The sequence below is a fragment of the Mustelus asterias genome, chromosome 9, assembly GCF_964213995.1.
Source record: "Mustelus asterias chromosome 9, sMusAst1.hap1.1, whole genome shotgun sequence".
Lineage (NCBI taxonomy): Eukaryota > Metazoa > Chordata > Chondrichthyes > Carcharhiniformes > Triakidae > Mustelus > Mustelus asterias.
The window spans coordinates 84,644,190-84,657,472 of NC_135809.1; positions in this window are offsets into that span (position 1 = coordinate 84,644,190).

Sequence of the window (13,283 nt, forward strand, 5' to 3'; positions counted from 1 at the left end):
AATTGGAAGATTTAAGAAGCATCTTAAAGCGGTAAAGAGAGATGCAGAGGGAATTCCAGAACTTAGGGCCTTGGTATCTGAAGGCATGGACACTAATGATAGTCTGTCTTGGGGTCCACTTGACTGTGCCTGGGATATATGTCATTTCCAATTGAACATACTCTGTTGTGGCTGTAGAGGCTGACTCATGAGTGCCAATCACTTCCACAGCTGACACTGTGAATATCGTTTTCCCAAGGTCAGGTGATGTTTCTTCCTTCTTTTCTGCCATCTGGTTGTTCCTTTTGCCGTCTGCTTTTTCCATGCCCTTGCTGACTGCTCCAGGTACTCCTGTCAGCTGCAAGGGCTTCCCACTCCAATCCTGATCAATTTGAGGGCTCACTTGCAGAGTCCAAGATCAAGATTTTAAAATAAATTAAAACACAATAGTTATTTCATTTAAAACATTAAATGAAGTGATAAGTGAAAAATGTGATTAAAATCTTCCACCTACCCATTGTCATAATGTCTGTACTTTACAATTTGAACAATGTACAGCAGCTTCAATGCTATTTTGGTCCATAACTTTAGTCTTCCTGATGCTCATTATCAATCCAAACTCTTTCCAGGTCTGGGAGAACCAATCTGCAAGTTGCTGCAAGTGAACTTCAGAATGAGATGCTAGCGTGGCGTCAACAGCAAACAGCAACTCACAGACTTGAACTCTATGCACATTGGCCTTGGCGCGCAGTCTTGTCAAGTTAACAGTTTGCCTTTGGCTGTGGTATGTAAGTGGACACCCTCATTTGAGTCACTGAAAGTGCACAATGGCAGCATTAAGAAGAATATGCCAAAGAGAGTTGGTGCCAAGGCATAACCCTGTCTTACTCTGTCGCTGTAAGAGTCTGATGTGCAGCAATTAAAATTGGGGATGGAAGAGTACAGATATTTCCGAGACTTAGAGGTGGGGAGAGGTGGAGTTTGCACATTCTCCCCGTGTCTGCGTGAGTTTCCTCCAGGTGCTCTTGTTTCTTCCCACAGTCCAAAGATGTGCGGGTTAGATTGATTGGCCATGCTAAATTGCCCCTTAGTGTCCAAAGATGTGCGAGTTAGGTTGAACGGCCATGCTAAATTGACCCTAGTTTCAGGGGATCAGCAGGTTAAATATGTGAGGTTATGGGAATAGGGCTCGGGGGTGGGATTGTGGTCGGTGCAGACTCGATGGGCCTCCTTCTGCACTGTAGGGATTTTATGATTCTAGGTGAGGCCAGTTTCCAGAGAGAGGGATGAAGCCTGCAGCTGGAGAGCGTAGAATGGTGGGGACCAAAGATGAGCACTTCAATCTTTCCAATATTTAGCCGGAGGAAATTTTTTCTCATCCGTGCTGGACAAGCAATCTAATAATTTAACGACAATGCAGGGAGCCAAGTTCAGAAAAAATACTGGAAATAATAACAAAATAAATTATCAAAACACAATAGAAAAAATGATGTGATAAGTTACAAAATGTGAAAACCAATGTCAAGGCTTGAGGGAAAGATGGGATTTATCTTCAAATTAAAGTTTTTGTACATTAATGCATGTCGCACAAGAAATAAAACTTGGGCTTAAAAAATAAACCTCGAGTGGTAAATTAGAAAAGGATATTGTGTAGAGAAAATCACTACAAACACATCGTGACTAGGAGATAAATATTAAGCTATAAGATCATTCGGAATCAAAATGTGATGTGAGACAAATTTTCACATGAATGATTTGGGTCTGGAATGAACTGCCTGGAAGTGTGATGGAGGAAGGTTCAATCAAAGCTTCAGGAAGGGATTGGATGATTATTTGAATGGAAACAATGGATAAAATCTTACCAAAAAATGGCAGTATTGTTTTCGACGAGAAACTGATATGTTTCTCTCCAGAGAAACTGGTCAGTTTTCACTCCAGATCTTACGGCAGTCTGCCAACAAATATCAAGGGGCTTGTTTCACGCCGTCATACGTGCACCGGGGTCTCAACACGTCAGCAAAACCCAGCTGCACTGAGATTGGGGCACCATCATTAAAGGGCGCCCCAATCAGAATAGCAATAAACCTCCCCCACATCCCACCACAGAGGCCTCGGGAGTTCCCCACCACCCCCCCCCCCCCCCCCCACTTTCCCCCAGGGACTATCCTCACCTCTACGTCCCTGAGGGGATGCCAATGGCAGGTTCACATCTGGGTGAACCTGTTGTAAACCGTGCCAAAGTGACGTCACGTCAGCATCGTTTGAGGGGAGGGGGTTAATATCTGGCGAAGGGGTGTGTTAATAATATTAAAATACATTTAAATTAATATAAATGATGATGCTGGCAGTGAGGGGCTGAGAAGATCCAAAATCACAATCTCATCAGCGAGATCTGTGACTTCAGGATCCTGAGCCCCCGTTGGCATTCTCACAGGGAGTGAGCTCAAGATTGCCCCAAAGTGGAGGGATATGGGGTAAAGGGAAGGGAATGGCACTAAGCCATGATGTTCAGTTGGAGAGTTGGTGAGCACATGATGGGCCAAATTGTTTCCTTCTGCACCATAGCAATTCTATGACATAGCGATGGTAAAATAGTGAGATACATAAACACAGAAATCAAAGATGTTTGTTGCAAAAACAGAATAGTTATAACTGTCGGCATTCATTTTCAATAATCCGAGGAAAACAGAATGGCTCCAATCCCAAAGGCAGCAAATTTCTTGAGTGTATTTGGAACAGGTTTCTGGAACAAAATGTTTTTGTACCAGATAGAGAACATGCCATTTTAGATTTAGTAATAACCCTGAACTAGACAACAATTCAATGATAAGGGAACAACTGGCTAACAATATCAATAATGTGATAGAATTCGATATTAGGTTTGAGTGGATCTAGACAATTGTCAATAAAATGTCTCACTCAGAACCCAGATGGACTGCATGTGCCCCGGGCTGCAGGTTGCCCACCACTGAACAAGGCTGAATCATTTGCTAAGATTTTAAGTTTAGTTAAAGCTGACTTTATGAGGCAGAAATTTCCCACAATAGACTTGGAAAAAACTATTTATGAACTGCGGGAGGTGTTCAAAAAGATAATTGGTAGAATACAATACCTGTACATGCCTCTAAAGGGAAGGGCCCAATATGTGTAAGATTGTTTTGTATTAATTCATGGGGTGTGGGCATTGCTGGTTAGGCCAATATTTATTATGTATCTCTAAAATTAAATGACTTTGTTCAACAAGAGAAGTGAGATATATTCCCATGCAAAAAAAGAGACCGCTATGATAAAAGCAAAATACCGTGGATGCTGGAATCTGAAACAAGAACAGAAAATGCTGGAAAATCTCAGCAGGTCTGACAGCATCTGTGGGGAGAGAATAGAGCCAACGTTTTGGGTCTAGATGACTCTTCGTCAGAGCTGAAGGCTGGACGAAGGATCTTCTAGACTTGAAAAGTTGGCTCTTCTCTCCCCAGAGATGCGGTCAGACCTGCTGAGATTTTCCAGCATTTTCTGTTTTTGTGGCCACGATACTATTTGTTGTTCATTTATAGAATGTCACTGGCTAGGGAAACATTTATTGCCTATCCCTAATTGAGAAAGTGAATCATAGAATCCCTACAGTGCAGAAGGAGTGACGGTGAGTTGCCTTCCTGAACCGCTGCAGTCCTTTGGGGTGGCACAGTTTCCCAGCGGTTAACACTGCTGCCTTGCAGCACCAGATACCCAGGTTCGGTTCCAGCCTTGGGTAACTGTCTGTGTGATGTTTGCATGTTCTCCACATGTCTGAATGGGTTTGCTCCGGTTTCCTCCCACTCTCCAAAGTTGTGCAGGTTAGGTGGATTGGCTATGCTAACTTGCCCTTTAATGTCCAAAGATGTGTAGGTTGGATGTATTAGTCACGGTAAATGTGTGGGGTAACGGGGATAGGGTAAAGGGGAGGGCCTGGGTGGGAATCTCTTTCCAAGAGTCAGTGCAGACTGGAAGGCCTCTTTCTGCACTTTAGGGATTTTATTTCTATGACTCCCTGTGGTGTAGGTACACATGATGTGGAGATGCCGGCGTTGGACTGGGGTAAGCATAGTAAGAAGTCTCACAACACCAGGTTAAAGTCCAACAGGTTTATTTGGTAGCAAATACCATATCCACTCCATCTGACGAAGGAGCAGTGCTCCGAAAGCTTATGGTATTTGCTACCAAATAAACCTGTTGGACTTTAACCTGGTGTTGTGAGACTTCTTACTGTAGGTACACCCACAGTCCTGTTAGAGAGGGAGTTCCTAGATTTTGGCCCGGCGACAGTGAAGCAACTGAGCCCAAAGAACAACAGAGATATAAAGAACAGCCAAGGCTTACAAAGAAAGTCATAGGAACCACAAAAAGAGAATTCAAGAAAAAGCTTAAAAGGGATAGTATGAGCAACATTAAAACTTTTTAAATGATATTGAGAGAAAGAGACAGCCATTTGATGACAGGTGCAGGAAATACTGTAATTGGAAACAGTAAACATACTAAACAGCGAACTTATACTGGTCCTGGCAGGTGAGGATTAAGTACGAACGATAAAACAAAAATAAAACTCAGGGGAAGGATCTAACTAGATTCAACGTAAGTATAAATACGGTGACTAATTCCCAGTATCTGATCATTTCCGCTCCGAGGTATTTAAAACAAGTCGGTGAGGAAGTTGGCGATGCGTCATCATGTTCTTCCAAAACTCCCTAGCTTTGCAAATTGTCTCCTTGGAAAATTACCAAGGCTTAAGATGGAAAATTGCCGTAATTTGACATTGGTGTGAAGATAAACGAAGCAATTATAGGCGTTTGTCTAACGCAGTGGTTCCAGCTGCGGTATCAGTAGCTCTACGGGGTGCACAGGAGAAAAAGTGTAATGTCGATTGATCCTCTCTCACATCATCTCATTTTGCAATCTCTCACTCTCTCTTTCAGCATGATTCCGCAATTCAAATTACACCTTGGCGTACACTCTGGCACTTGCAACATTCTGCTTCTTTAAGAAAGCAAAATCAATAGACAAGTCTCATTTGAATCGCCGCACGATTTCAATGATTTATTTCTTCTTGTGAAATCGGACTGCAGTTATCCAGTAAAAGCTTACTTCCTGAAGGAAACCAGTCATTTCACATTCTTTTAAACTAAAATGATATAGGTGTGTGGGAGTGTGCCCAATTTGGTCATAGCATCAGATCAAGACATAAGTTTCAAGCTTTCAAAATGAAATTAATTCAGCTTTAAAACCCAATAATTGTAGATCAATTTCTGCAAGCCGAGATTTTAGATAGTTCCCATCATTAAAAAATAAAATTATTTTGTAATTTTTATTGAGCCTTTACCATATAAATTAACACTTCGGCTTCCCTGGAAGTGAAAATGCATTGTTTGAGAGGGCAATGTGTTGTAAAGCTTGCTTTATGGGGCTTGAAGTTTGCTTGAAACAACTCAAAAATCGTATTCTGCAAGATCAATGTTACTACAATACCGTGAGCTTCCTGTGGAACATTGTCAATAATATAATTATTGGTGGCACAGTGGTTAGCACTGCTGCCTCACAGCACCAGGGACCCAGGTTCAATTCTGGCCTTGGGTGACTATGTGGAGTTTGCACATTCTCCCCATGTCTGTGTGTATTTCCTCCGGGTGCTCCGGTTTCCTCCCACAATCCAAAGATGTGCGGGTTAGGTGGATTGGCCATGCTAAATTCTCCCTTGGTGTCCCAAGATATATAGATTAGTGGGGTAAATAGGTGGGGTTATGGGGTAAATCTGGGTAAGGTTCGATGCAGGCTCGATGTGCCAAATGGCCTCCTTTGGCATTGTAGGGATTCTATGATAATTCACCATGCAGAATTTTATTATTTTGAGGGGGGATGAGTTGGTGATGCAATGGGGGAATGTTGAATTATCAAGCAGTGCTACTTGTAAAGACCTTAACGCCACCCACGAGTTGGACCTCTTAGAATATGAGCTCTCTGTTTAAGACAGTAATGGAAGGGTCAATCAGGGAGCCCCACCTGTGTGGAGCATCAGGGTTACTGGTACACCAGTCGGAATTTTACTGTCCCGCCTGCCACGGTAATCGGAGCAGGCGAGGGGTGGACCATGGAAAGGTCCATTGACTTCAGGTGGGATTTTACGGTTTCACGATGAGCAAAACCTCTAAGTTTAGACTCTGTATGAGGATGTACCTTTCTGAGTGTTACTGACTGTGTTAATAAATCTAAGTTTGGTGAAGGGACACCAGCCCCTGAGGAGTTATTTCACCACTGAACAACGATATTAAATATATCAAATGCTGGAAGTACTCAGCAGGTTAGGCAGCACCTGTGGACAGAGAAACACAGTTAACTTTTCAAGTCGATGAGCTTTTATCAGAACTGGGAAAAGTTAGAAATCGCTTATCAGCAAGTGAAGGGGGCGGGAGGTGGATAAAGAACAAAAGGGAGGGTTTGTTCCAGGGTAGAAGACAGGAGAGATTAAGTGGCAAAAGGGTTGTTGGTACACATCTGAAGGAAATGGCTCCAGGACAATTAATGGAATAAAAGATGTGTCAAGCGGAGATATGAATGGCAGAATGAACGATATCGGCTACCTGAAAGCAAAGGCTAGAGAAGAATGAGAGCAAAAGCAAAACCTACAAAAAAATCAGAAGATGAGGAGCAGTTCCTCAAGCTTAGATCGAGCTTCATTGGAACACTACACGAGGCCAAGGACAGGAAGGTCAGAGTAGTTGGAAGGTGGAGAATTAAAATGATCAGAAGGTCAGTGTCAGGCTTGTGGAGATGTTCCACAAAGCAGACACCCAGTCTGTGTTTGGTCTCCCCAACATAGAGCTGACCCACATTGTGAGCAGTGAGTACCAAACTGAAAGAAGTACACATAGATGGCTGTGTCACCTGGAAGGAGTATTTGCATCCTTAAATGGTAAGGATAGGGGAGGTGAAAGGGCAGCTGTTCCATCTTCTGTGCTTGCATGGAAAGGTGCAATGGGAAGGGGAAGAGTTGTTGGAGGCGATTGAAGAGTGAGCCAGTGTGTCACATGCTGAATGGGGAGGGGAAGGGAAGATGTATTTGGTGGTTGTGTCACTCTGGAAGTAACCAAAATAGCGTAGGATAGTCTGTTGACTCCAGTGGCTGCGGGCTAGAAGATCAGGACAAGGGGAACTCTACTTTGGTCCTTGAAGGAGGGGTAGGGGTAAGAACAGAAGTACGGCAGCAGTTAGAGCCCCATCAATCCCAGTGGGAAGGGTTGTGGGAGAGTCCTCAGTTGAAGAAAACAGGAAGACAAGATGTGCTGAGATGAAATGTTGCAGATCAGACACAGGAGATTAAACAATAATATTGTTTGATGCAGTGACACTTTATTCATCCAAATTAACTGGGCTAGGGCAGGTTCTGATAACTGATTGTTTCTGGGTAATCAAAGAATTGATCAATATTTTTCTCCTCTTATTAACACTGACATCTCTCTTATGTACTTCCTTGCTCGATTTATTTTAGCTTTTCTGCAGCATTTGTTTGGTTTGGGAGCCAATGGATTTTGTGCCCAAAGTGTATGTCACTTCAGAATTGGGCATCGCCTACTGTGCCCTAAAGCCCAGTGACGTGCTTGTATCTGCGCCAATGCCTGGTTCCGAGAGAGGGTGTGACACGGGTGGATTTGTCAACAGTGCCTCCTCAGGTGACAATGGAGGATCCTAGGTGTCTAAGCTGGCTCTGGAGGATGGCTCATCTGAGAGAGGAAGACAATTGGTCAGTTTTGTCACTCATTACAGAGTCAATGTCCATACCAGGCAGCTGGGTGAAACTGATAGCAACAGCATCACAATGGCTTAATAATTGCTGAATAACTGGGGATTCAAAGTTGAGACAATAGAAAAGTATGCCGATATGAAAGACAAGCTGAGTGGAACAGGAAGGGACAGAGAGTTTAACAATGTATTAGAGAGAGAATAGGAGTAACAAAAATAAAATTGAAGTCACTTTATCCGAATGCACGGAACATCCACAATAAGATAGATGAACTAGTGGCACAAATGTAGATAAATGGTTTAGATCTAAGCACCATTGCTGAGACATGGGCAAGATCCCACCCCCCTCCCCACACCCCCCCCCCTCCCCCCAACCCACCGTGGCATTGTTGTCAGCGGTGTTACACCCTCCGCTGCCATGGAATCTGGATGAAAGTATTTTAGATCTAGCATTGTGCAATGAGGCAGGGTTAATTAATAATGTCATAGTAATAGATCCACTGGGAAATAATACATATGAGTTTCACGTTAAGTTTGAAAACAACAGACTCCAATCTCAAACAAGAATCTTAAACCTAAACAATGCCAATAACATAGAGATGAGGGAGATCTGCCTAAGGTTGACTAAAAGGCATGGCTGTAAATGAATACTGTGCAACACTTAAACACATTGCATTCCACTGAAAAACAAAAAAAGACTGAGAAATATCCATCTGTGGTTTAAGTATGAGTTTAAAAGATGAAGCTTATAATGCTGCAAAGAATAGTAGTAAGTCCAAGGATTAGCAGTATCTTAGGAACCAGGAAAAAGGCCACCAGAAAGCTGATATAAATAGAAACAAATAGAAAATTGGGAGTAATGGTTTCGAAGTTTATAAAAAGAAAAAGGGTAGCTAAAGTTCCAAACATCTCACCCAGTCTTTCTATTGTTTGTTCCAAGGACGTTCATAGAATCATAGAACTATCATAGAATCCCTACAGTGCAGAAAGAGGCCATTTGGCCTATCAAGTCTACACCAACAACAATCCCATCCAGCCCATATTCCCGTAACCCGACATATTTATCCCATTAATCCCCTGACACTAAGGGGCAATTTAACATGGCCAGTCAATCTAACCTGCACATCTTTGGACTTTGGGAGGAAACTGGATCACCTGGAGGAAACCCACGCATACATGGGGAGAACATTCAGAGTCTCAGACTCCACACAGACAGTGACCCAAGCTGGGAATCGAACCCGGGTCCCTGGCATGTGAGGCAGCAGTGCTAACCACTGTGCCATCGTGTCACATTGTCTTTCTAAGAGCAGCATGATGGCACAGTGGTTAGCACTGCTGCTTCACAGCACCAGGGACCAGGGTTCGGTTCCCGGCTTATGACACTGTCTGTGCGGGGTTTGCACGTTCTCCCTGTGTCTGCGTGGGTTTCCTCCGGGTGCTCAGGTTTCCTCCCACATTCTGACAGACATGCTGGTTAGGTGCATTGACCCGAACAGGCGCCGAAGTATGGCAACCAGGGGAACTTCACAGTAACTTAATTGCAGTGTTAATGTAAGCCTTACTTGTGACTAATAAATAAACTTAACTTTAACTTTAATGGCGACCTCAGGCCATTTCAAATGCAGAGACAGGAGAAATTATCATGGAAAATGAGGAAATGGCAGAGACATTGAACAAATATTTTGTGTCTGTTTTAAAGTAGAAGATGAATCAGGTATTCCAGAAATAGAAGGTAACCTAAGGTCTAATAAGAGCAAGAAAATTAGGGTAATTCTTATCATCAGAGAAACTGAACTGGATAAACTCAAGGGCCTAAAATCAAACAACCTTCCAGGTTTAAATCCTGGAGTTCTAAAAGAAATAGCTGCAGAGATATTGGATGCAGGAAGTCTGGTGGCACAATGAGTAGTGTCCCTACCTCTGAGCCAGACGCTCAGAGTCCTTTGCCAGCTGATTGGAAGTTAGAAAATGTAATACTGCTTTTCAATAAAGAAGGGGGAGAGAAACTAAGGCCAGTTAGCCTGACATCAATCATTGGGAAAGTGCTGGAATCTATTATGAAGGAAGTCTTAACAATGTACTTCGAAAAGCATGGCATAATTAGAACAAGTCAACATGGTTTTAAGAGAGGGAAGTCGTGTTTGAGAATGTAGCTAGCAGGGGAGATAAAGGGCAAACAGTAGTTGCAGCCTACTTGGATTTCCAAAAGGCATTCAATAAGGTGCCACATAAAAGGTAAATTCACAAGATAAAGGCTCACGAAGTTGGGAGTGATATATTAGCATTGATAGAGGATTAGTTTAATGGATAGGAAACAGAGATGAGGGATAAATGAGGCATTTTCAAATTGACATACTATGACTAGTGGAGAGACCAAATGTCTGTCTATCTTCGGCTGAAATACATTAAATGATGGAGCATCCACAACCATTCGGGGCAGAGAATTTCAAAGATTCATAACCCTTTGAGAAAAGAAATTTCTCCTCAACTCAGTCCTAAATGGTCAACTCCTTATCCTGCAATTGTACTCTTTGTCATTAATTCCCCAGTCAAAGAAAACAATAGGCAGCATTTTGATGGTCTGTCAAATGTAGAGTCCCACATATGGTGATTCCCATGGCGGGTGGACCAGAAAATCACGCCCCATGTCTCAGTATCTTCCCTGCCAAGCCCCTTCATCATCAATAATTTTAACAAGTTCATTACAAACTCTCTAAGGTGCTCAGAGAGTGGTAATTGGTTTCAAGCATCTTCCCTCCCTCCTGCCATCCCTTTGATTGACTGCGGGGGCCAACATAGGTCAGCAAACACAGGCTCAATGGATGAACGGGACTTGCAAGTTTATTTGTTTGGGGGAAGTCTTACCTTTTCATCAACAGCCCCCACAAGGGAGCTGGGGGTTGTGGGGGATGTGAAGGAGAGGGAGATAATGGGTAGGTGAAGGGAAGGGAGATGGGGATGAAGAAGGGGGAGCTGAGGATGTGAATGAGATATGAAGGAGAGAGAAATGTGAGTGAAGGAGGGGAGATTAAAGTGAAGGAGGGAGGGATGTGATGAGGAGTGGGAGATAGGATAAAGAGTGGCAATGGTGGAGGGGTTACTGGGGTGGAGAGAAAGAGATGGGTGTGATGCAAGGGGTGATGTGGGTTCTGGAGGTGGAGATGGGGGTGGGAGAGGGGCAGACAGAATGATGGAGGGGGAGATGGAGTTACAGAGGGGGAGACAAGATGACAGAGAGGGAGTTGGCAGTGATGGAGGGAAAGATGGGGGATAGATGGGGTTGACAATGGGGGAGATGGGGGTGACAGAGGGAGAGATGGTGGAGATGGAAGGAGGGATGTTGGTGACAGAGGGGGAGACGGGGTGACGGAGGGGGAGATAGGATGACAGAGGGAGAAATGAGGATGACAGAGGGCAAGATGGCAGAGTTGGAGGGGAAGATGGGGGTGATGGAGGGGGAGATAAGGTGACAGAGGGGGAGATGGAAGTGATGGAGGGGGAGACGGAGGTGATGGAGGGGGAGATGGATTGAAACATGTTTGTGATTGTATTTCATTGTGAAAGATATCCTTTTAATTTTGATTTGTCTCTGTTCGGACATCAAAGCAAAACCCCAAAATGATAGGTTAAGAACTGTCTGGAGTGGGACAATGCATGGTGAGCTCCATGTGTTGGATTTGATTCTTCACTCTTCAGGTTCAATTATTTTTGCGGTGCACATTGCTGTAAGTGCAAATTAAAAGATTTTACCTTCTTAGCCAATGAAATTTAAGGATTGAAAAGAACAAGTGAATTGTGGAGAAGGAAATGGACTGGATTCTAGTCAGATTAATATAGAGAAAGAAATAAAGAGAAAGAAAGAAGAGTTGGAATAAAAGAGAGAGGTATTTTTGAAGGATAAGCTTGCAGACTATGAAAGTACAAACAAGAACTTTATTGGAAAGGTGTTCGCTCTACAGGCTGTTCGGATACACTGCCCGTTTGCCTGTGTAAACAGCCAGTTATGTCTTCAGGATGTCAAGTGATCGGTCCGTTAAAGTCCCCTTGTTCCAACTAGCAACAACATGAATACACAATACTTTCTTCCTCCTTTACATCAATGGCTTCTGCAATGAAATACAGGATTAAATTAACAATTAAAATTCTCAATATGAACAATTAATAAACACAACAATCAATAAATCAAATGTTCAGGCGGCCATTGTTCTCTGTGTGGTTGTTGGCAAACCTCAGGCATCTGCTTTTTTGTGCTGACTGCAACCTCCAGTGTTTTTGGTTCAGTTTGAATGTCATCCATGGTGGTCTTCACTGGAGTCGATGTGATGTTCAGAGGTTGACTCGGTGTTGAAGTATTCTCAACTGAGACACTGTCTTCCCCAATTGTTTGAAGTGCTGTCAGATTCGGTGGCATAGTGGTTAGCACTGCTGCCTCACAACACCAGGGACCCAGGTTCGATTCCCAGCTTGGGTCACTGTCTGTGCGGAATTTGCAAATTCTCCCCATGTCTGCGTGGGTTTCCTCTAGGTGCTCCGGTTTCCTCCCACAGTCCAAAAATGTGCGGGTTAGAGGGATTGGCCATGCTAAGTTGTCCCTTAGTGTCAGGGGGACTAGCTAGGGTAAAATCCAGGGATTATGGGGATAGGGCCTGGGTGGGATTGGTGCAGGCCCGATGGGCTGAATGGCTTCCGTCTGCACTGTAGTATTCGATGATTCTATGATTCTCAGATATGTCCAGTTTCTCACTTGGCACAAGTGTTGTGGAGTCTCAGTTGATTCTGTCCCTGGCCAACTGGTTCTGATTGCCAAAAGTTGGTCAGCATGTCTTTCCCATACTACATCATCCTGAGTTTGTAAGGTGTAGGAGACAGTCCTGTCTTTGCTAAGATAATGGCAGGTATCCATTTCTCACTGGTGGTATAGTTCTTTGCCAATACTTCTTGTTCTTTATGAAAAACATGGCACTTGGCCCTGTTCTCGGGGCTTAGCCCTGACCTTGCTGTTTCTTCTCAACAATTTCTCTTGTCCTGGGTGGCTTAAGCAAATCAAACACTGTGTGTATTTGACATTTAACCATGAGCAATACCAGAGAAAGTTGGGTTGTCAAATTTGTAGCAATCCTGAATGTCAGCAGGAATTAGCTCAATCATTCAGACAATGAACCTTGCTCTCTAGTTACCTTCAATGAGTGTTTCGTTGTCTGTACAAAGCGTTCTGCCATGCCATTTGCAACAGGATGATAAGGAGTGGATCGGATGTGTAGAATCTTGTTCTCCTTTAAATTATTAAGTTTGTGAATTCTTGTGAAATGAACTGTGGCCCATTATCACTCATGAATTGTTCAGGATAACCAAATCTTTCAAAAATCTCACCCAGTCTTTCTATTGTTTTCTCTGAGGACCTTTGTCTTCATAGTGGCGCCTTCAGGCCATTTCAAGTGCACATTGACCACAATGAGAAACATATGCTTTTCGAACAGTCCAGCATAACCTATATGTACTCTTTTCTAGGTCTCTTCTGGTCATTCCCATGGGTGTGA